Source organism: Zalophus californianus, chromosome 3 (genome assembly GCF_009762305.2).
Source record: "Zalophus californianus isolate mZalCal1 chromosome 3, mZalCal1.pri.v2, whole genome shotgun sequence".
Lineage (NCBI taxonomy): Eukaryota > Metazoa > Chordata > Mammalia > Carnivora > Otariidae > Zalophus > Zalophus californianus.
The window spans coordinates 32953828-32975598 of record NC_045597.1 but is presented as its reverse complement, the minus strand read 5'-3'; the positions used below and the strand labels follow the sequence as shown (position 1 = coordinate 32975598).

Genomic DNA, 21771 nt, shown 5'->3' with positions numbered 1-21771 from the left:
TATTGTCAAAAGTAGCAAAGTCATCTGGGGGGAAGGGAACTCTTGGCAGTGAGCACCACGACACAAGAGCTTAAAAAAAAAAAAAAAACCACCCAGGAACTGATGTTTCTAAGTCAAGATCCAGTGTATAAAAGGTATTTTAAGGGTCTCCACATATAGTATTTATAGTATAAATTATTTGAAAGTCAACTATACATACCTGTATACTAAAGAGTACATACTAAATAAGCTAACACATGAAAAACAGTGCCTAACTTCTGCACAATAAAGAGCAGCTACTTTATTTTGTTGCTACCCTTCATTCTGAATGGCTACTTTTAACAGAACTACTTTATAACCCAACAATTCTAAATAGCTGCTTTTAATAGAACTACCTTATAATCTAGCAATTGCATCACTAGGTATTTACCCAAAGAATACAAGAACACTAATTCAAAGGGATACATGCACCCTGATGTTTTAGCAGCATTATTTACAACAGCCAAGATACGGAAACAGCCCAAGTGTCCATTGATACATGAGTGGATGCTGTATATACACACTGGAATATTACTCAGCTATAAAAAAGAAATTTTGCCATTTGCAACATGGATGGAGCTAGAGTATAATGCCAAGTGAAATAAGTCAGTCAAGAGAAAGACAAATACCATATGATTTCACTCATATGTGGAATTTAAGAAACAAAACAAACCGCAAAGGGAAAAAAGAGAGACAAATCAAGAAACAGACTCTTAATTATAAAGAACAAACTGATGGTTACCAGGAGGGAAGTGGGTGGGGGGTACGTTAAATAGGTGATGGGGATTAAGGAGTGCACTCATCATGATGGGCACCGCGTGATGTGTGGAAATGTTGAATCACTGTATTTTACACCTGAAACTAATATAACACTGTATGTTAACTAACTGGAATTAAAAACGTACCAAAAAAAAAAAAAGAGAGAGAGAGAAGCACCAATATCCTGGAGCAGACTAATATTTATACACTAAATATGAACAAGGTGCATATACTAGATGCTTTATGGACATCACAAGTTTAGTCCTCAAACACATTCTACAATGTTGACACTATTTGTTCTTGTTTTTACTTAACGGTGAGTAAACGGAGACTTGGAGAATTAACTTGCCCCGTTAGATAGCCAGAACTTGAGTAGTTTGAGGTTTCATAGCCAGCACTGTTTGACTCCACTACAAAGCTTCGTTTTGCAAAAAGAAAAAAAAATTTCAGGAAAATGTAGTGAATTGTGGAACGGCTAATAGAGTTGAATATACATAGCTAGAAATGAAAAGACTTAGGTAGGAAATATCCATGATACTGGCATTTAGCTACTGAAGGGTTAGTGTGGGACTGCACTCCTGAATTTGTTCTTTCCATATTTTAGCACTGTCTGATCAGTCACAACGGTAGGCACTGGGTGAGAAACCAGGACAGTAACTATGAGGAAGATACATTTCCTGCTCTCAAGGGGCTTACTATTGGGAGGAGACAAGGCAAATCAACAAGCAGTTATACCAGATGGAACAGCATGTACTCTAGGGCCCTAGAATACAGATTAGAACCCTGCATGTTCTTAAAGCAAGGGATGGTAAATAAGAGTCCCACAGAAAGTGATGTTTACAGTAATAGTTGTAAGATGAACAGGAGTTAGGCAGGGTGTATGCACCACGTGGAAAGAGTCTAGAACGAGTTATATCGATGAGCTAGTTTGAGTGTTTCTTTGCTCTTTCAAGAATAGTGTTTACACAGAGTGTGAAAAAACACTGTTTCTTAACTGAAGAAAATGTAGCTGGGGAGAAATTATGTAAATTAATATTGTTCTTAATTTTCTCAAATGTATGTGTGTAAAGAAATGTGCGTGGCAGAAAAAGGCGTGCATACCAAGGTGTTCAACAGATTTTCAGTGTAATATCTCAATCATTTACCTTTCTTTACTGTGCATGTATTGTGTTACAATGTTTTGAGTCTAACCAAGACACTTTAAGCCATAAATCAGACATAGCTTAATCAACAGAATCTTGGCTTAACTAGGGATTTGCAGTTCAACGGACTGTTCTAAATTATAGTACAACAGCACAAATGTAATGATTCTATAAAAAAAAAAATTAAGGGCATTTTTAATGACCAGTTGATAGACGTTTCAGTTGACTCACTGAAGAAATAGCCTGGAGGTTTACAATCTCTAAATATTCACTGTTGATCTTTATTTTTTGTTTTCTGTAAAATGATCATGGGAACTGTATTTTCACGTACATTCTTTAGAAAAGCTCAGATACTTCACCTGCATTATATAAATGTTAATAGTCAGTAACTTTCATACCAGCTAGAGAAACTTTTTAAGAATGACTTTCTCAAGGTCACAGAGCAAATCTCTGGTGAGACAGGAATGGAATTCATGACCTTTGACTGCCAGAAGTTTTCTACCCACACTCGGAAATTCCTTCTCCATAAGTGTAATTTATATGCTCACTTTGAGAGGCTGGAAAGTTCATCCCTTGTAGGGATGTGGGGGATGGAGAGGGAGTGGTTTCCCTGTCAAATCACACCACACCGCACTGGTGTGGTACTTGCCACACCAGTACTTTCTAGTTTTACAAAGTGATTTGTACCCACACTATCTCCTTTCACCCTCACCACAACTCTGTAAAATGCATATTATTTTCCCCATTTTCTAGACTTGGAGAGGTTAAGAATTGTGACTAAGGTCATTCAGAGTTAGTAAGCAAAAGCCCCTGACTCAAACTGTAATACCTCTGCCACTTAAATCAGTCCAGATAACAGGATATATAGACTTAGCAGACAACTGATTGTTGTGAAATGAATAAATGTTTTCTTCAGAGTTATTTATTTCGTTTTTTACAATCCTTCCTCTTGGTTGTCATTTAGTTTTGTTGGTTTGTTTTCGTTGGGGCAGGGTTGTTTTCATGCTCTAAGTTTGCTTGCTAAACTCAAAACCAAGTGAGAATAATATTACTAAACCTAGGCTTTGAAAAAACAAACTTGGAGTGTTTTCCCTCTTTTTTAGACAAGGGGGGAGGGGCTTTTTACCATAATTCTTGGTCTTACTGTATGTGGCATGGGGGGGTGGTATATATACCAACACAGAAAGAGAATATAAAAACTCACATTCATAAATATAAATACTATATATGTATACACACATGTATATACATAAAATAGCAAATACACACACATATATAATTACACATATACAACCTGCCAAGGATTATTTGGAAAACCCCTAAGTGTGGTAAATGTAGCACTGGGAACACAATTCCTGGCTGTCTAGGCCAGTCAGTTGTAATAGGGGCAGCTTCCATTACCTCTGATGGGACTGGGAAAACTATTCCAAAGCTCTGCAATTGTTTCTCACCTTCCATACCCCAGTGCAGCAGCAATGGCTTTCTGCTACACCATCTGCACCTCAAGAGCAATACTGTTTGGACCAGTCCAATTATGCTAATATTAAAAAAATATAGACCACGAAATTAGCAGCAAAAGAGAAGCAGGACTTTAAGTTGAAAAAAAGACAGGAAGAAAGACCGTACAAGAGCAGAATTCTTTGGGTGAATATCCTGTAATCTACTGCCAGACCAAAACAAATTTTTATGGAGCAACAGGACTACTCAAGTAGCCACTTTTATGACAATAAACACCCAAAACCAAAAAATCCTTTTGTAACATAATTACTGAGAATATATAGAGAAAGCAACCATTTAATCCACAGCATGTGTTCTCCACCACAAGAACTCAAAAGCTGACATCAGATGGGGTGTGGCTGGTCTAGGCCCTGAAAATGAATTCTGGCCTGTTGAAGTCAGACAGTTCTCTGGACGAGTTTGGGATCTAGAAACACAGCAGATCTCACGAAGCCTAAGGCTGTTGACCTCCTGGGCACAGGGCAAGGCCCATCTGTTTACTTGCATTTTGATTTTGGGAGCTGTGGTTGTGGTGGATGAGTTAAGGCTGTGGTTTATAGGGTGTTGCCAGTGATTTAATTTTAATATTTTTCCCCTTACATTTTGTACATACTTAAGACTGAGAGCTGTGCGTAATTTGTAGGCTGAAAAATAAATAAATATAAAATTTAAAACAAAATAAACAGACACTGGGCAAAAATACAGATATTTCCACTTTACTGGCATATGGTATTTTCAAAATGTAAATGATAAAGGTAAGCAACTACAACCCATTTTAGGAATTATTTATAAAAACGAAAGTTGTTTTCTACAAACATGGAAGAACAAGCAGGGAGACTTCCTTATCCAAAAAAAAGTAACTTTTCAAATGAGTTTATGCCCTTTAGTATTGTAGAATACAACTGTGTTGCATTAATACACAAATCACCAACAGTTGCATTTATGAAGTTAAGACCCTAAGAAGATTGTTTCTCTTACCATATAAAGAAAACCCTTTAGCACCCCCAATCTAATGTGATTGTACCAATGAAATTCACATAAATATGAAATTCCACACTTTCCATTTCGTGCCAGGGTAAAAACATCCAGGGCCTTTATATGTTCAACTATTTAACAATATCACCTCACTGGTAAGGTTACTCAATACTCTAGATTAACCAACACTGGCTCCAGTTCAAAATGCCCTCAGTGTAGGCCTAAAGGCCTAAGCACTTGTGTCCTCTTTGCAGAAAGGAAAAACAACAAACAAAAAAAACAAAAAACCCCACCTATGTTTAAAACCAAATTGTTTCATTAAGCTAACAGCCTGCTTCATGATATAACATTTAAAACTCCGGCTGTTAAAGTGCTTGTTTACTTTTCACAGGAGGTGGGCAAGTAATCCCCAAGGAACATATATGTATTTTTAAATGACCAGAACACTATTGCTATTATATGCCTGATGCACACTCTTTGGAATGAATGAACGTCAAGCATCCTGATTTGTTTTTCCCTTGGCCTGCGGAGAGTGAGCGCACTAGTGTTTGCAGTCCCTTCCCTTTCTGTACACACATAGGCTGCAGCTGTAGTAAACAACCACCAGCCAAGAGTTGCTAAGGTCAAGGTCTCAAATGCTACAGCAGGACCAGTTTTCTCCCAAATGACATTTGGTTACTGAAAAAGAATATTCTGGAGAAAAAAATACTAAGGGCTCATTGGCACATCAATTTTCATTCAATAAAGAGTAAGACAAAGCATTCAAAATAAACTTTATCTGAACGAAGTTTCTTTTAAATATGCATTACTAAGTAATAAATAACTGAAGCTACTCAAAAATAAACAGAAACCCCTCAAGAATGACAAACCTGACAAAACTAACAAAACTGTATTAGTTTCACACTTTTAATTCATTAATTAAAACTTCCAAATTTTACCAGCCTTCGTATATTTCATAATAGTTATGAATTACAAGGTAGACTAATAAACCTCTCTCCTAAATACATTACAAACGTCTGCCAATACTTCTGTGCTCTAATTGCTCTCTCCCCAACCCAAAGAAGCTTACCAGACTCAAGCTAGTCTTCACATTGACCAGGCTGCAGCAAGAGAGACAACTTATGCAACTGAAATGTTTGTCCTTCAACATCCCATGTCTACTAAGCTTCCACAGTTAAACATTTTCTAGCCTGGAAGTATACCCCTTTATCAAAACCAATTTCTATGTGGTTTTTAAAAATGTAAACAACATGTGAATGAGGTCTACAAACAGCACAACCGCGCTCTTGGGGGGTGTCGCTATCTTTATTAAATGCCAATTCCAAAGAGCATTTCTTAGATGATGGAATACACCCACTCTTCAAAGTGACCACTCCTATTCCCATCACGAGGTGCGCCCTGTTAAAAGCCACCAAATTTATTTCAAAGCATTTATTTATCTAAACAACTCTAACCTCCAGTAAGAAAAGGGCCTGGAGGCGTCTCGGTGGGTTTGCAGAATGACGTTATTTGATTGACAGATGTCTACTGAAGCCACTGGATGCACATGCACTAAATGTAAATAGACCTGCTCACCTCCCCGGTGTTACTGAGAAAGAGAATATTAAAGCTGATTTAAAATAAAATATCCGAGTGCTCGGCGGGGAATGCTATTAGCCAGTGGAATTGCTTAAAACAATCCATACAGAACGATACTTAAACCATCTGTACAGTTAAATTAGAGAGCTGACAATATTAACCATACAACTGTTTATCCAGATTACACATTCCGTTGTACTAATACTCTTTAACTCAACACAGTCAGTTTTTATCAGCTGAATTAAGGGTATTACTATTAAAGTATGCAAAACTCGAAGCGCAGGGTGAAGGGGGTTGGGAAGCTGCAGGGCATGTAACAAAGGAATTGGTACTTTTTCCAAGCGTCTGCCTCAAATGCACTTCGAAACAGAACTGTTGAGTGCACCCCACCCTTTTCCCCAAAGATAAAAGTTTTCAAAGTTCTAATAGGCAGTTCTCTACCCAACAAAAGCAGGATTGATTCCCCCCGTAGGGGAGCATCTAACATGAACACCAACTAATGTCGCGTAGGTCAAGTCCGAGTCCTGGGAGCGAGCTTCTAAGGCAAGAAGTGGCTCCCAGGCCGGCTCCGCGGGCTTCCCGGTTCGAGGGGACGTGCAAAGTTGCCCCTTGTCAACTCCGGCCGGCTCCCCCGTAATTGAAAATAACAGCCACGGGCCAGCCCCTGGCTACTCCATGGACCAGGCACTGTAGCAAGTGACAGTTACACATCATTACGACCAGAGACAATAATGAATGTAGCACCAGGACCACTATTCATGCCAGCAGTGTCATCTCCGCCTTAACCCCTTCCCCTCCACTCTCTCCAGTGCACACCCACAGCCCACACAGCCCCGGTGCGGCAGCTATTCACCGAACTCGCTCTATTCCTGGGGGTAAACTACTTCCACAACCCCCCCTCCCCAATTCAGCCCTGGTGTTTTATTTCTCATCCTTGGCAACTGTCAGGCAAACACTGCAACCAACAATTCCACTAGGGGTAGAAAAACATTTGCTTAATTCATGGTACTTGCTAAGTTTTTTTTTTTTTTTTTTTAAGAATTTGGGGGTGGGGGGAGACCTCCTTCTTTCTTCTCCACATATCCGACCGACGCTGCTTGCTTTGCAATAGCATCGCCCTCCCTCGGCCCCCTCCCGCTTCCCAACACTTTCCCCCTTTAAGAACACAGACCAACCAAAATGACTTAACTTGAGCAGATGACAGAAGGAAAATAAAACATGTTAAGAGAATACGGTCTGATTTGGGATGGCAAAAAAAAAAAAAGGAGGGGGTTGTTTATTTTGATAAGAAACGGAATCGGCACAGACCTGAACAGAAGCTGCAGAGCAGGAGAAATTGTTTTCTTTCCCTCACACAGAGTCCCCCTCTCTCTCCCTTTCTCTCTCTCGCACACACACGCGCGTACACACTCACTCTCGCACACACACGGCGTCACCCGCGCACACTCACACGCACACTCGCACACGCACAGGCAGAGCCTCTCAGCTGCTCTCTGCAGTTCTCAGGAAATGAATGGGGGGCAACCCAGGGAACTGTTGTACTTGCAAATGACTTACCCGGATCACATGATGCGCTAAATGTAGGGTGGGCCGGTGGGTGGAGGCTGCCGAGACGCGAGCCCCGGTCTAGCGTGGGGAGCCTCGCCAGGCCCGCATCGAATTACCCCGGGGCCCAGCCGAGGGGGTTGCAAGACGCCGCTTCTCCTCCCTTGCAGCCCGCAGCTCAGGAAACCGGAGAGGCGCGGGGGGTGGGGTGGGGTGGGGTGAGGTGAGGTGGGGGGGTGAAAACACCAAACCCCCAAACAAAAGAGCTCCGGGTCCTCCTCCCCAGAAACAAAGCCCCGCCGCTGCGGGCGAGCCCCGGGGTGGGGCCGAGGGCGGGGGCGGCGGCGGGGAGGGGCTCGCTCAGCAGGCGCTAAGTCGCTTTATTGCCATAAAATGGGGCCCCCGAGCCGCTCCGCCCGAGGATTAGGAGGCGGGCTCAGAGTGTGATGGTTGAAATCCCCTGTGGGAAACTAACCCCTCCCCGCTCGCAGAGGTAGAAGGCAACACCCACTGCCCGGCCCTCGCCTTGCCGCCCGGGCCGCCGGGCTGGGGGGTGGGTCCGCGGAGCCTCCACCCCGCCCCACCCCGCCCCACCCCTGCCCCCGCCCCCCGGCCTCCGGCCTCGGCCGAGCTTCCCTTTCACCTGCACCACCTTGCTGCGGTACCCAAAATAACCTACACATGGCCAACGGAGCTTTGGGAGCCGCCGGCCGAGGGGGGGCCCGCGGGGCCTCGCGGCGGGTGGAACCCCCGGATTGCAACTCGCCAGGCGAGGACTCGCGCTCAGACGCGAGAAAGTCCCCTCTTTTGTGTCAGAGCGCGCAAGGCAGCCTCAGGAAGAGAATTCGGAGGCAAATCGAGCGCGGAGCCCGCTCGGCCCCCCGCCCCCTCCCCGCTCCGGCCCGGGTGGGGGCGTGCAGGGAGGGGGCCGGGCGCCCGAGCCGTCCCCGCGGCTCACCCGCCGGCTAACTTGGAAAGGTGTGGGCGGAGCCGGCTCCAGCGGCCGGCCGAGGCTGCGGGCACGGCGGCGCGGTGGCTCCCGGGGACCGCCCCCGGGCGCCGGGCATCGCCCCGGTCGGGCAACAATGGGGTCCGGGCAGGGGTAGTCCTGGCGGGCGGTGCCCTCGATGCTGGGGTGCGCGCGGGGGTGGGGCGGGCGGAGGGCTGGGCGAGGAAGGAAGGGGGAATCATTGTTTGGGTTCCGGAGCGGCGCACGTTGCGGGCGAAGCGGGGGCGTCCTCTTTCCCGGTGCTTCACCTTGGGATGGATGGGGGTGGGGGGAGACGCATGCCTCGCTTAGGAAACCCGGCAGAAGGGGCGCCTGTCCTCGTTAGTTATTCGGGAAAGCAGGCGAACTTGCAGAAGCGGAAGGAAGCTAGAGCTGCAGACCCCTGCCGAGGCCCCGAGGGCTGTGGGGGTCGCGGTAGGGGCGTCCAGCCCCCGGCCCTGTGCCCCAGTAGGGAGGCACGAGAGGCGGGCGGCCGGGAGCTGAGTCCTGGCCGCCCTCCCTGGCGGCCCCTCCCGCCCCGCCCCCGCGCCCGGGGGAGCGGATCCGCGGGATTCTGGGGCGGGAGAGAGGAGGCAGCGGCGGGGCGCCCGTTCCCGCCGCGGCTCGGAGGGCGCGGGGTCAGCGCCGCGCCGGAGGGTCGGCGGGGGCGGGGAGGAGACCGGGCGGAAGCGGACGGGCGGGGGTTGGCGAGGGGGGGCTGGCCGGGCGCGGCGGTCCACAGTGGAGATGCGAGCGCCACTTTTCTTGCAAACCTAGGTGAGCGCGCTGGGGCTCCCGGGCCCGCGGACACCCCTGCGCGGTGCCCCTGAGCCAGCCCCGCGCGGGAAACCGCCCCGGCAGTGGGAAGGAAGGCTGCAAAGGGGAAGTTTATGTTAGGAGAGCAAGATTTGTTGTAATGTGGCATGAAGCGGGGTGGGAAGAGAAACAAGGGAGAGGCCGAGAAACAGGAAATGAGAGCAAAGGAACGACTTCTAGCCAGGAAAAGCCGTGTTCTACATTTTGTGTGGCATTTTCCAAACATTTCTAAAGGCCGAGTGTGCGTTATTAATGAAAACAAAGGCAGTGTACCGCCTGGTGCGGTCTCTGCCACCTGCCACAATCTGTACGTGAGGAATGATGGGAAAGGTGGTCCAGCCTGGACGATGAGTCCGCAGCCCACTTCTAATCCTCACAGGATGAGTCAGTGGGCCTGCATCTTAGACATAAAACAAGATTGAGAGGAGGGCTCTGCCCTGTTCTCGGGGTTCCGAAGAACAAATGGGACAGCGTCTGAAAATTGTAGACCACTCCTTAAGCAAAGTCATCTTAGAAGACGAAAGCTGTGAGAGCAGGAAGGCGAGGGATGCCCACATCTGAAGACGTGAGGGCGGCAGGAATCAGGAACGCCGAAGGAAAATGGGACCTGGAGGCGGAGGGGCCGTTGCAGGGTGGGGTCTCTATTTGGGGAAGCGGCTCCGGACCCCACCTCCTAGTCTGATCACTGCAAACAGCCCCTTAACAGTGCACTACGTCTGGATGAAACATGAAAAGACACGTTTGAAAAATGGTAAAATATCAACAAATGCACAGTGTTTTAACGAAAAACTTGCCTCTACTAGAAGCACTGTGAAGTTTCCCTCTGGGTGGGGCAGGGAGTGAAGGAAGTGAGTTTAACCCTAAGAGTGAAGGATGCTATAAGAAATTATGTCATAGTGGCAGTTCTTGTACTAACAGCTCTTTCTCAGAGCTGAGTGGCGGGCTGACCATAAATATGCTCTGTAGCAAGTGCTTTTCTGCACGTGGAAAAGCATTCCAAGCTGCACTCCCTTCCTTTGGCAACAGCCACAGGCATGTTAATAGAATGACAAAAGATAGAAAAAGTACAAGACTCCATTCCAGAGAGATAAGGAAATTAGGGGAAGGTCAAGGTTAATATCCAGAATCTGGGTAATGTGGTTAAAAGAAAGGAATACATCACATATTAGGGGAAAAAATACTTGCAGATTTTTTTTAATTGTTGACAGATAAAGAATAGAAATGTTCGAGTAAGGCAACTCCCCAGATCTAGAGGAAAGGGAGAAGAAAGATACAGGTTTAAAAGGCAGAATCACTTCACTTCATTGTATAAGCTGGGGATGGGTGGGGAAGAGCAAATCCAAAAAATAAAGAAGGTGGTTATCATTGGGAGTTAGAATACTGGAGTAAATTATGTGTGTGTCTGTATATACATTTGTGTACAGGCATACATTTCCGATTCAGTTCATATAATTCATTCCCTGTATAGAACTTAGCGTTAAAGTGTGAACAGAAGGGGAAAAGGTAGAAAAATAGTACACAAAGCCTAGCAAAAATATGTGCATATCTTTACATTTTGTCCCTTACCCTCTACTTCCATGTGGGTGCAGGGATATGAAAAGTCAGAAAATGTAAACATGGCAAAATTATTTCACCAGGAATGTGTATAATTCTGACTGTATAAAATAATGTTTTGGAATTACAGAATCATAAAATTTCAGTGTTGAAAGTATCTTTCAAATCCCATCCTTCATGGTACTTCAATTCTATTTTTTTTCTTTGGTTTTTCTTTCTTTTAAAAGATTTTATTTATTTGACAGAGAGAGACACAGCAAGAGAGGGAACACAAGTGGGGGGGGGGGGAGTGGGAGAGGGAGAAGCAGGCTTCCCGCCAGGCAGGGAGCCCGATGCCGGCCTTGATCCCAGGACTCTGGGATCATGACCTGAGCCGAAGGCATATGCTTAACGACTCAGCCACCCAGGCGCCCCTCAATTCTGTTTAAAACCCAGATGACTTTGGTCAAAGATGACTTATTTTCTTAAATTCATATACTCCTTTTCTTAGTCTTCATTATTGTAAATACCAAAAGATGAATGGATTAACAAGACGGCTAGAGGTTGGTATTCTGAGTTTCTTAAACTTGGTATTCTTTTACTAACATCTTGTCCCAGAAAAGAGAAGAATATACACAACCACCTCCAATGCAAATTATGCATCTCATTCAATGTAAATGATAAGGCAGAACTTAGAACTGGAGATTTTAAGTTGTTAATGTAGAAATAAATGTTACCTGCCTGCAAACTTTTTGTCAGATCTTCTCACTTATACTTCACCAGCGGTAATATTCTGAAAAATTCGTGTCAATGATAGAAAAATCTTTTACAGTATTAAGAGTATTATCTGTACCACACCCTAATTTCTCTAAGGTAAAGACTCTCTTCAGTATCTGTGTACATTTAAAGTTCTTAAGCCTTTGGATTAGTGATGCCAAAGATTGCATGGATGATTTAACACTAATATAATTTCAGGCGGGGATGGGGGAAAATTGAGTCCATTTTCAGAAGTAAAAGCTGTGTTGAAAGATTAGACTTGACTCAAAGTGAAAATAAAAGTGATTTCCAAAGCTTTAAATAAATCTTAAACTATAGTCTTGATTTTTCCTAGGGTCAGAAGTTAATGTGTATTGTTAGGTTTCGATGCCCATTTTTTTCACGTGTCGTATTTTGGCAATAATATTCAGCAAAGGGATTTTCCTGTTTGAGTTTGAGAAAGGCATGTAAAAAGCCTTACTAGGAATGCAAACAGCTGGTGATATTATGTGATTACATGGTAAACAACATGTTTTGATTTGAGTGAGGAGCTGTCTGGAAATTAGAGGAAAATGACATTTTATAACTTTGTTTTGTTGCAATCAATACAGTTTTTGGTCCTTCTAGCTTAAATATCTTTATTGCACCCTCAGACGTATCTCTTCCAAGCTCCTGCATAGTCATTTCTAGTCAAGTCCCCTGCAACATCTCTACTACCACATCCCTCCCCATCCTACAGCTCTGAACCTCTGGCCTCTTTCCCTCAGATCCATTCTACCCACCTCCAGCAAAGCCTTAATTATAGCATACCTACATTTAAAAACCCAAAGTGATACAAATTAGTGTCAATACAATAACCATGACATTTAAGGGCCCTACTTAGATTTTCATATATTTCAGACTTCTAACCCAGGCGGACACCTTGCCATGCCCCATCCATCCTAGCTGCCTAGTAGATGGTTCACCGCGCCCTCCGCCCCATTATCTCTGTGGAATCGTCCCAAAATGATTCCATGCCACCCCACACACATACACATATCCCATCCCCTCACCACAAAATTATCTTTCCCTTCTTGGGGCTTCTTTTAATGTAATGGAAAGAGTGCCTTTCTGATTCTCCATTTTTTCCACCCATCTAAATGATATTTACCGTACTTTGAAGGATTAACATTTATTGGGTCCTTACTTGGGCCAGTATGAGATACACAACATGAGATACATTGGCCCAAGTAGGCATCCAGCAAGTGCCAATTCCCTCACTTATTCTTAAGGTACTTAGACCTTTCTGCTTTCATTAAGTATTGTTGGATCCCCTAGACAGGTAACCCACTTGAGAACTGAAGCTGCACCTTAATCATTTTTTTTAAGCCTTCATTTTACCCCTCATACTATTTTGTACATAGTAGGTGATTAGTGAAATGCTTGTTGAGCCAATTAAACTAATATACAAAATTCGAGTGACATATGTTAAAACACAATATAGTTGAAAACCTGAGTTTCCGTTTGGGTGCATATATTGAAAACAACAAGCAAAACTGAAATGTGTTGATAAACCCCTTTTGAACATGGATTCTGGCAACTTTCTTTTAAATTAGAAGTTTTTACATACAGAAATGTACAGATTTGGAGCATATTTACCTAATTTCGTTGTCCCTATCATATTTAATCATTTAAAAATTATCCAATCGGACGCCTGGGTGGCTCAGTCATTAAGCAGCTGCCTTCGGCTCAGGTCATGATCCCAGGGTCCCACATCGGGCTCCCTGCTTGGCAGGAAGCCTGCTTCTCCCTCTCCCACTCCCCCTGCTTGTGTTCCTGCTCTCGCTCTCTCTCTCTCTGTCAAATAAATAAATAAACTCTTTAAAAATAAATAAATAAATAATAAAAAAGATCTCTAAAAAAAATTATCCAATCAATTGTACTACTTTTCATTCTTTAAGTAGAAGTGGATTAAATAAAAATTTAATTTTTCATAACCAGAGGGAAATTCATAGCAAATTTGTTTTTAAAATTTGCAAGTTTTTAGATTGCAAATGTTGGAGATATAATGTGATAAACAGATAATTTGCATTTTTAAATATAACAAATTGTGGCATTATCAGATTTGAACAATAGCTCTCCTTGCCTTTTTTATTTTTATAAGTAGAAATTGCGCCCCCATGTAAATAATTTAATTCAGCTAAAGTATACATAGTTTACAGAATACCACTTTAATTTCATGCTATATATAAGATACTAGCCTCGCTACTATAAGCAGATGAAAATGAGCTTAGATAAAAGTAATGAATAACTATAATGTAAAATACAATTACAATACTCTGGATAAAGTTATATCTGTTATGAAACATTAAGAAGACTGGAGAAAGACTTTGTGGAGGTTAAAAGTTTCTTCAAAAGATTATTTTTTAATATGAACTCTGTCATATGTATAAAGTAATATATAACATATATATGTTAAGGCATGTTCCTGTGGCCTCTTCCTAACTTAAATAATTGAATATTTCCAATACTCGAAGCCGCCCTGTGGTCATCCCAGTCACATCCCTCACCTAGCCTCACAGGAGTAACTATCTTTTCTGACTTGGGGTTCATTACTTTATTGCAATTTTTTATAAATTTTTTTTATTTTGCTATAAAGTCATCATAATCATCATTTTCCCTAGGAGTGAATTGCCATTATTTATTTAACTTACCCCACCACATAAGAATTTTCTCCAGATTTTTGCAATTGTACTTAGATTACAGTGACTATCTTGGCTTCTTTCTTTTAAAAAAATTGGTTTAGATAGTCTCCTCTAAGTTGTTACCAAAACAAAGATTATGAAATTGTTTTTACTGTTCTAGAAACATACTGCCAGATTATTTTTCAAAATTATTCTACCAACTTAACCATGACCACATCATATATGAGAGTACCATTTTCCCCGTGTTCTGGCTAACTGGGTGGTGTTCTGTTTAGTTGGGTGGTGCTTCGAAATAATAAATAAATTAATTAATTAATTTAAAAAAACGTTAAATTAGCAAACAGAAATGGCTTGACTTTTAATTCTTGGATAAGTAAGAACCGAACTCTAGGACTAGGTGACACTGGTGGGTAGAAAGCTTGGGCTGGGTGAAACTGCTCTTGCCACAGCTTGCCTGGGAAGATGAGGGGTATGGCTACCATAGGAGATGAACGTTGCAACAGCTGCAAAAGACATTACAAATTCAGACTAAAATTCAACAACCTGTTATTTTGGGAAAGGGGTGCAAGGGAAAGAAAATAGGAAATGCTTTCTCATATTTCAAGTCTCGGTAAGAAGAGAAAAGTAGGGTCTGAAGAGGAGGAGATTCAGGAGTACCGGCATGTTTACAGTTCTGATAAACGTGGAAGTCATGTAAATTGATCATTCATTCTATCAAATTGGAAGATAAAATAGCTGATAGAAAAAAATAGAAAAAAGTTAGAACTTAGACACTTGGGAATAAAAGAACATGAAAGGAAAATATAGGGGAAGGGGGAAGGAAGGGAGGGGAGAAGATCACCACTGATTTAGTATCACTTTACTTTCCTTTGCAAGCAACAGAAAACCTGACTAATGGCTCCTGAAGATACATATTTTTTGTCCCTCCTTCAACAAAACAAGAAGCCCAAAGGGAGACAGCTTCGACTGGAGACTGTGTGCGGCTGCTCTTTGGTGCCACAAGCCCCCAAAACTCATTTTGTTTTCCTGCTCCCCTTCTTAACGTGTAACTTTTTGCTATGTAATTGCGCAGAATGTTTTAGTCGTAAGATGCAAACCGGTATGTTGCTGAGGCTCTCGTTGAAGTTCTCGCTGGCAGACAGCTAAAAAAAGAGACACATGCTATTAGGCTTAAGAGTTATTGACACCATCATTGTAAAAACATCAATTCATAAACTACCAAAAAAAATTTTTTTTGACGATGTTTCCTTACATGTACTTTTTCCCACGATGTGCTTTTAAAAAAGTCATTGAAGTGCACAAACCATAATGTAGTTGATTTTAGATGAATCCACATGCAATTGACCAAAGGCAAAATGTGAATCCCACCTTCGCTTCACCCAGTTGCATGGTCTGGTTATGGCTCATCTTCCTACTGCATCGATTTACGTCGAGAAATGAACATTAATTTTTAAAAGTTGGATAAACAAAGTTGAATACCGACTGCATTCGTATTTCACACTCAAATATTACTGAGTCAGCAGTGTGAAAGCTTGCACCTGTGAATGGAAAGTCCTAAACTGATTTTGGGTCTCCTCACTTGACTGAGTGACCCTTGACAGCTCGCCTCATTTTTCTTGGTTTCGGTTTTCCTCCCTGTACAACCGGGGTGTACCTTCTTTATAAGGATGTGAAGAACTAACGAGGTCGTACACACCTTCCCCTATAAGGCTGTAAGCTCTATTAGATTTGGCAAGAATTATGTCCGAACACTTCTCAGATGTCCCACCAGTGCCTCAGTCAGTGCCCAAAACACAAGTCCTCAAAACTTTTTGAAGGAAAAATGAAAGCAACTTCCAAATTGCCTAGCACATACCCACACATAGTGGGTGCCCTGTAATTATTTATTTTCCTTTTATATTAGCTTTGTTGTTCGCTTCTTGAATACAAATAACTTATTCTTTATTTATTGTTAAAATACACCTACAAGAATAGTAGAGCTGTTTGTAAAGAAAAAATCATCTAAAGGATTGTATAAGATTTCTACACATTATTTGAATAAGATGTTTGAATGCAGTTAACTCAATTAGCAAAGATTAGTAGTTTCCTAGATCTGGGATACATCTGCCCTAACTGACCTACTTTTCAAGTTAGAATAGATATAAAGTTCAAATAATTTAAACTGTATCTATGACTTAAAACAATTTTATTCTTAAAAAAATAGACTCTTAATAAAGAACTTTCCTTTCCTTCCTTCCCTTCTTCCTCCCTTCCTCCTCCTCTTTTTTTCCCTTTTTAAGATGGGGACAGATTGTGGATAATTTACCCACTAAGGCTTAGGTCTCCCAGTTCTGTATTTTTATCCAGTTTACAAATTACCGTTTTGAACCTTTTATACAAAATTCAAATACTAATTCCATTCTTAATTTCAGATAAAAGTGGCCATGGCAAATGAAGGAACAGAACAAAAACCTTCCTCAAGACAACACTAAACATCACTACCTCTTTTCAAAGTGACATTTATTAATCCTTTACTATGTGCCAGACACTGGTCAAAGCATTTTGCATACAGTTTATTTATTCTTCACAAGAATTCTATGAACTTCTGTTGTTTTTACTGCCTCAGGGTGGGCCTTGTCAAACTATTTTAAGTTGCAAGCCCCACAAGCACTCCTGATCCCCTTCCCTTTTATCTTTCTCTGTACGCCACTTATCACCATTGAATGTACTATACATTTTGTTTTATTGTCGTTGCTTACTCCTAGCTGTCCCTCCACAGCCTACCTCCGCGAGATTGGGAGTTCCAAAGTGCAGAGGATTTTTCTCTAGTGTTCGCTGCTGCAGACTTGTTATGTAGTAGGCACTCAATAAATACTTGAAAAGGAACACAATTCCCATAGCACAGATGAGGACTCTGAGGCACCTGATGCTTTCCTATCATTTTATCTTTTTTTTTTTTTAAGATTTATTTATTTACTTGAGAGAGGGAGAGGAGAGAACGCACGTGCACGAACAGGGGGTGGGAAGGCAGAGGGAGAGAAACCGAAGCGGACTCCCCACTGAGCACGGAGCCTGAAGCAAGGCTCCATCTCAGGACCCTGAGATCATAACCTGAGCAAATATCAAGAGTCAGTGGGTTAACCGACTGAGCCACCCAGGTGTCCCATCATTTTATCTTCAAAACAACAATTACAGGGATTTTGTACTATCTGTCATCAATTGTTACAATATAAATCATGTCTATGTAGCTCATTAGCATGAAAGGGCTTGATAACCTCCACAGACCCAGCAGCTAAAAACGGGTCTCAGGAACTCAACTGGTTTTTGTAAAATCATGAGAGGAGAGAGAGCTTCTTTGAAAATGAGAATGAAACCAAGGCAAAGAACATTGAATACAGGGCCATTGGCTATTGCTACTATATCTGCACATTTGTGTATTACTTGTATTTAAATAAACCACTGACTGATTGTTTAACTAAAATACAGTGTCACACCTTCATATTTCTTTCACACCAAACGCTGAATATTTGTTGTACATAAGGAATTCTTTAGTCTCAGGAACTAGGCAGTGTAACGTGGGGAAATAAATGTATGGCTGAACACTGTCTATATTTTAACTACTGAGAGAGAAAAATTAGATGGAATCATAATATTTTCATCCTCACATTATGCCTGGTACTTTTATGCCTAAGTATTAAGATGATAGGTGCTATAGAAAGGGTAAATAAATACAACAGAGAAAGTCTATTTAGTTATTTTAGAGCTGTTGTATTGAAATACTGCCTTGTTTACAATTTTCAACTCCACAAATCCTCATCAGTTATTAAATATTTTCCTCATTGAATTAAGCAGGGCAACTGTATTTTCTCAGGAGAAAAAATCAGGTGAAACATAAGGCTTACTTTTAACATACAAAAATGTTCCTATATGAGTGAAATTCTATAGCTTTATTACACTACCCATCCCACCCCCACCCTAAGCAGAACGTGTATGTTCTATTCATTACATAAAAGGACAAAGAATTTAAATCCCGTTCTTTATTTCTTTGAAACCGGAAGCAGTTCTTTTCTATTGCAATGACAAAATAAAATATTTCATAGAACTGAACCACAGTTTTCCAGGCATTGTGCTTGGTACTATCCTGGCTGACTGCAGAAAGGTTACAATGAAGATAAGCATAAGTAAAAGTCAGGGAGAGGAAGTGACTGTCACATCTTACAGTGCAAAATGCTACGTGGTCCTTCCCCATCAAACATTTGATTGCTTTTCAGTGGGATGGCTATATTAACATCTCATTTATTCATTTATCAAATTACTCATTAAAAAGTTCGGTTGAGTAGTGTTCTATAATGATACAATTTGCTATTAGCATGCTTCTTTGTTTCATTATGAGTTATGCTCATTGTTTATATGGCTTTTTGCCTGCTAGAACTGTTATCCACATGCATGAGTTCACCGGGCAGCCACCTAGACAAGAAACATATGGCTGGGTCGGCTGTGAAAATCTAGACCCACACCACACGTAATTCTATCCTTTTTCATGCACGTGTATTGACTTGTGTCCATTCGTGCACATTGACATTTGGAACCTGCATTTCTTAGTAATGAAAATATTTATATAATCTAACCCCCCAAATACTTATAAGTACCACTTTTATTTACTAACATGTAATCAAGCTGCAAAGAAATATTATGCCATTTTATCTAGAAGCATCAAAGTTAGAAAAGAGATAGGCAGTCCTCTATGGATTTGGCAATAAACCCTAGACTTCAGGTTTTTAGCTCCTATTTCTGAACCTGGTCTTGGATCAGTTTCCAAGGTTCACAGCAGACATATTCAAGAACACTTTAAAGCTATATTAAAAATGTATTTCTTATTCTTAGCATCACAAAGTCTAAGAATTATCTTCTTACAACAAGCAAGCAAACGTAATTCTTTCAAATTTCAAATCTAAAGGGAGGTTTTAATTTTAACTTGAACATGCTTGTTTGTTATATATTTTTCAAAAAGCTCTAATTATCTTGGAATTTTGTCAAGGTAGCATTCTTTGAAAATTGTTAGGGCCAGATCTTAGAGTGAACATAAAGCAGGTACTTAAAGGACATTAATAGCTAGCAAAGCACATCTAACTTAAAGGGGGGAAAGGTTTAAATGGTCAGAGACCTTTGAATAAAAAAAGCACATTAAACGAACATCTTAACCATAGAGTTATAAATATGTCAGAAACAGGCTTTCCTGCTGCTCCGGGAGTGGAATGATTTTGCCATGTTGTTGACCTTTACTAAAGTCAGTTAACCCTTTAGTAACCTTTATTTTCCCATCAGGAACAATACCTGCTCGGAAAGGAAATGCGAGACCACAAGTCTAAAATAATGTTATTTTGTTACTATTATTATCCCCAACAGAAAAGCCATTCCTCTCTGCAATAATGCAGCACAAGTTTGATAAACCTCTGATGTAGACTGTGGTCAAAATCCTGGGGAGAAAACAGATGAAGAAAATTGGTGAGGGGCAGTGGGTTTGCTTCATACTTTTAAGAACCAAATCTATCTGTATCATATGTTTTCTTTTAGAAACATTCTTAATTTAATTCCTTTTCCCACACCGTTAATAAGAACCAACACTGCTGCTTTACAATTTCAGAGGACTTTTAATTTAGAGAAGTGCTCCCTATCAGTTACTGCTTTCTCTTGTTACAGCACACATGTAAAAAATCAATGTGCTAAGTGCTTGATGTGTTCTATCTCATTTAATCCTCACAATAGCCAGTGAGGTAGGTGATATCTTCTCTGTTTTACAAAGAAGAAAACTGAGATCCGTGGACATTAACCTGTTTCCAAGGTGACCCAGCTAGAAGGAAATGAAGCTGAGATTTGCCCCTACGTTAATGGACTTCAGGTAAGTACTCTTAGTCACTGTGTATTCTGTACCCACAACTAGTGAAGGAAACTTCTTAGCGGACATTTAGATACTGAAGTGTGGAAGACTTGCCAGGATCTCCTAGCCTGTGCGTGTTAGCACATTGTTCTTCCCATGGGACTGAATTGTCATGAAGGCTTCTTATACCCCATTATGGTTCATGAATGAGGAACTTCAGAAAAAAAAAAACTCGTGAGCTCTTTCCTAATTGTTTACTTAGAGAGTTAAGTTTTGCATCTAGTTCAGATGTTGTCCCTTGCAGATGGAATAAGGGTGACTTCAAGAGCTTTTCTTGGGTGCTGGTGAGCACCTTTGGCGGTGCCATAGTTGTGGCAGTGATTTTCCAAACTGGACTCCATGGAACAGTGTTCTGGGGGATTCTAATAGGTAGTTCTACACTAAGGGTTCTGTGCTCTCAAACATTTGGAAAAAACTCGGTTATACAATGTTAAACATCTTTCCTTGAAGAGGATGCGGTAGCAGCTGTTAACCTGTTCATCAACTCTAGAAGAGAGAGCCAACATAGTATATAAAGTTTCCCCAAAATATTTAATCACATTTTTTCAAATACATTTTTTAATAATCTGGGAATATTTTCCCAAGTAATAGGAGTCCCCAAATGCTCATTTGGGATATTAGCACTTCCCAGTAATCTTAGGACATTTCCTGACCCATTGAGTCTTTTATACCCGTCTCACCTCAAACTTCCAAACCTCATCTTCCACCCTCACTGTCTGGTGATAGCCTTGCTTCCCATTTCCCTGAGAGAATAGAAGCCCTCAAGAGTGGATGTTCCACATATATGCTTTCACACCCCAGTTACCCATCTCTTTACAGCTCCACCTTCCCTCGTGATTCCATGAATAAGCCATCAATTCTCCCCTCTAAGGCCAGCTCCTCCCCCAGCATTACATCCCTATCTTCTCACCCCATCATGGATATTGCTCCACTAACTGTTTCCTCACTTCGGCATTGCCAGGTTTTCCTCCTCCCCTGAATAGGAGACCACATAGTCTCCTCCAGCTCCTGCCCCATATCTATCCTCATGATAACAAAAGTCGGCCAAGAAGTGCCCATTTTTTTCTGTACTTCATTCCTCTTCTCCCATACTCTTGAAACCAATTTAGACTTCCGTCCCCACCACTCTACTAAAACTACACTTGCAAGGGTCAAAAAAAAAAAAAATTAAATCTAGGCTTTAAACCTGGTGGCAAGGGGCGCCTGGGTGGCTCAGTCAGTTAAACGTCTGCCTTTGGCTCGGGTCATGATCCCAGGGTCCTGGGATCGAGTCCCTCATTGGGCCCCTTGCTCAGCCGGGGAGCCTGCTTCTCCCTCTGCCTGCCGCTCCCCCCTGCTTGTGCTCTCTCTCTCTCTCTCTCTGACAAATAAATAAATAAAATCTTAAAAAAAAAAAAAATAAACCTAGTGGCAAATGCTCAGTCTTCAACCTGACCTATCAGTAGAACTCGGCACAGATAGGTCAAGAAGATGAAGTTTAACACTAACATTAACTGACAGGTAAAGAGATAGTTTAACATCCTCTCCTCCTTGAAACATTTTTTTTCCCTTGCCTTCCAGAGC

General features: G+C 41.8%; 1 protein-coding gene across 6 annotated transcripts in view; it reads right to left on the bottom strand.

The window, feature by feature from the left end:
• KLF12 (Kruppel like factor 12) overlaps positions 1-21771 on the bottom strand; it is a 518537-nt gene that overhangs the window by 399387 nt on the left and 97379 nt on the right. For 3 of the 6 annotated variants that reach the window (XM_027589986.2, XM_027589987.2, XM_027589981.1), the window contains exon 1: positions 7527-7948. The exons of 1 other annotated variant lie outside the window; for it this stretch is intronic. The gene's annotated coding sequence lies outside the window, so the exon portion shown is untranslated. 2 more of the 6 variants (XM_027589984.2, XM_027589985.2) reach the window with 2 other exon arrangements.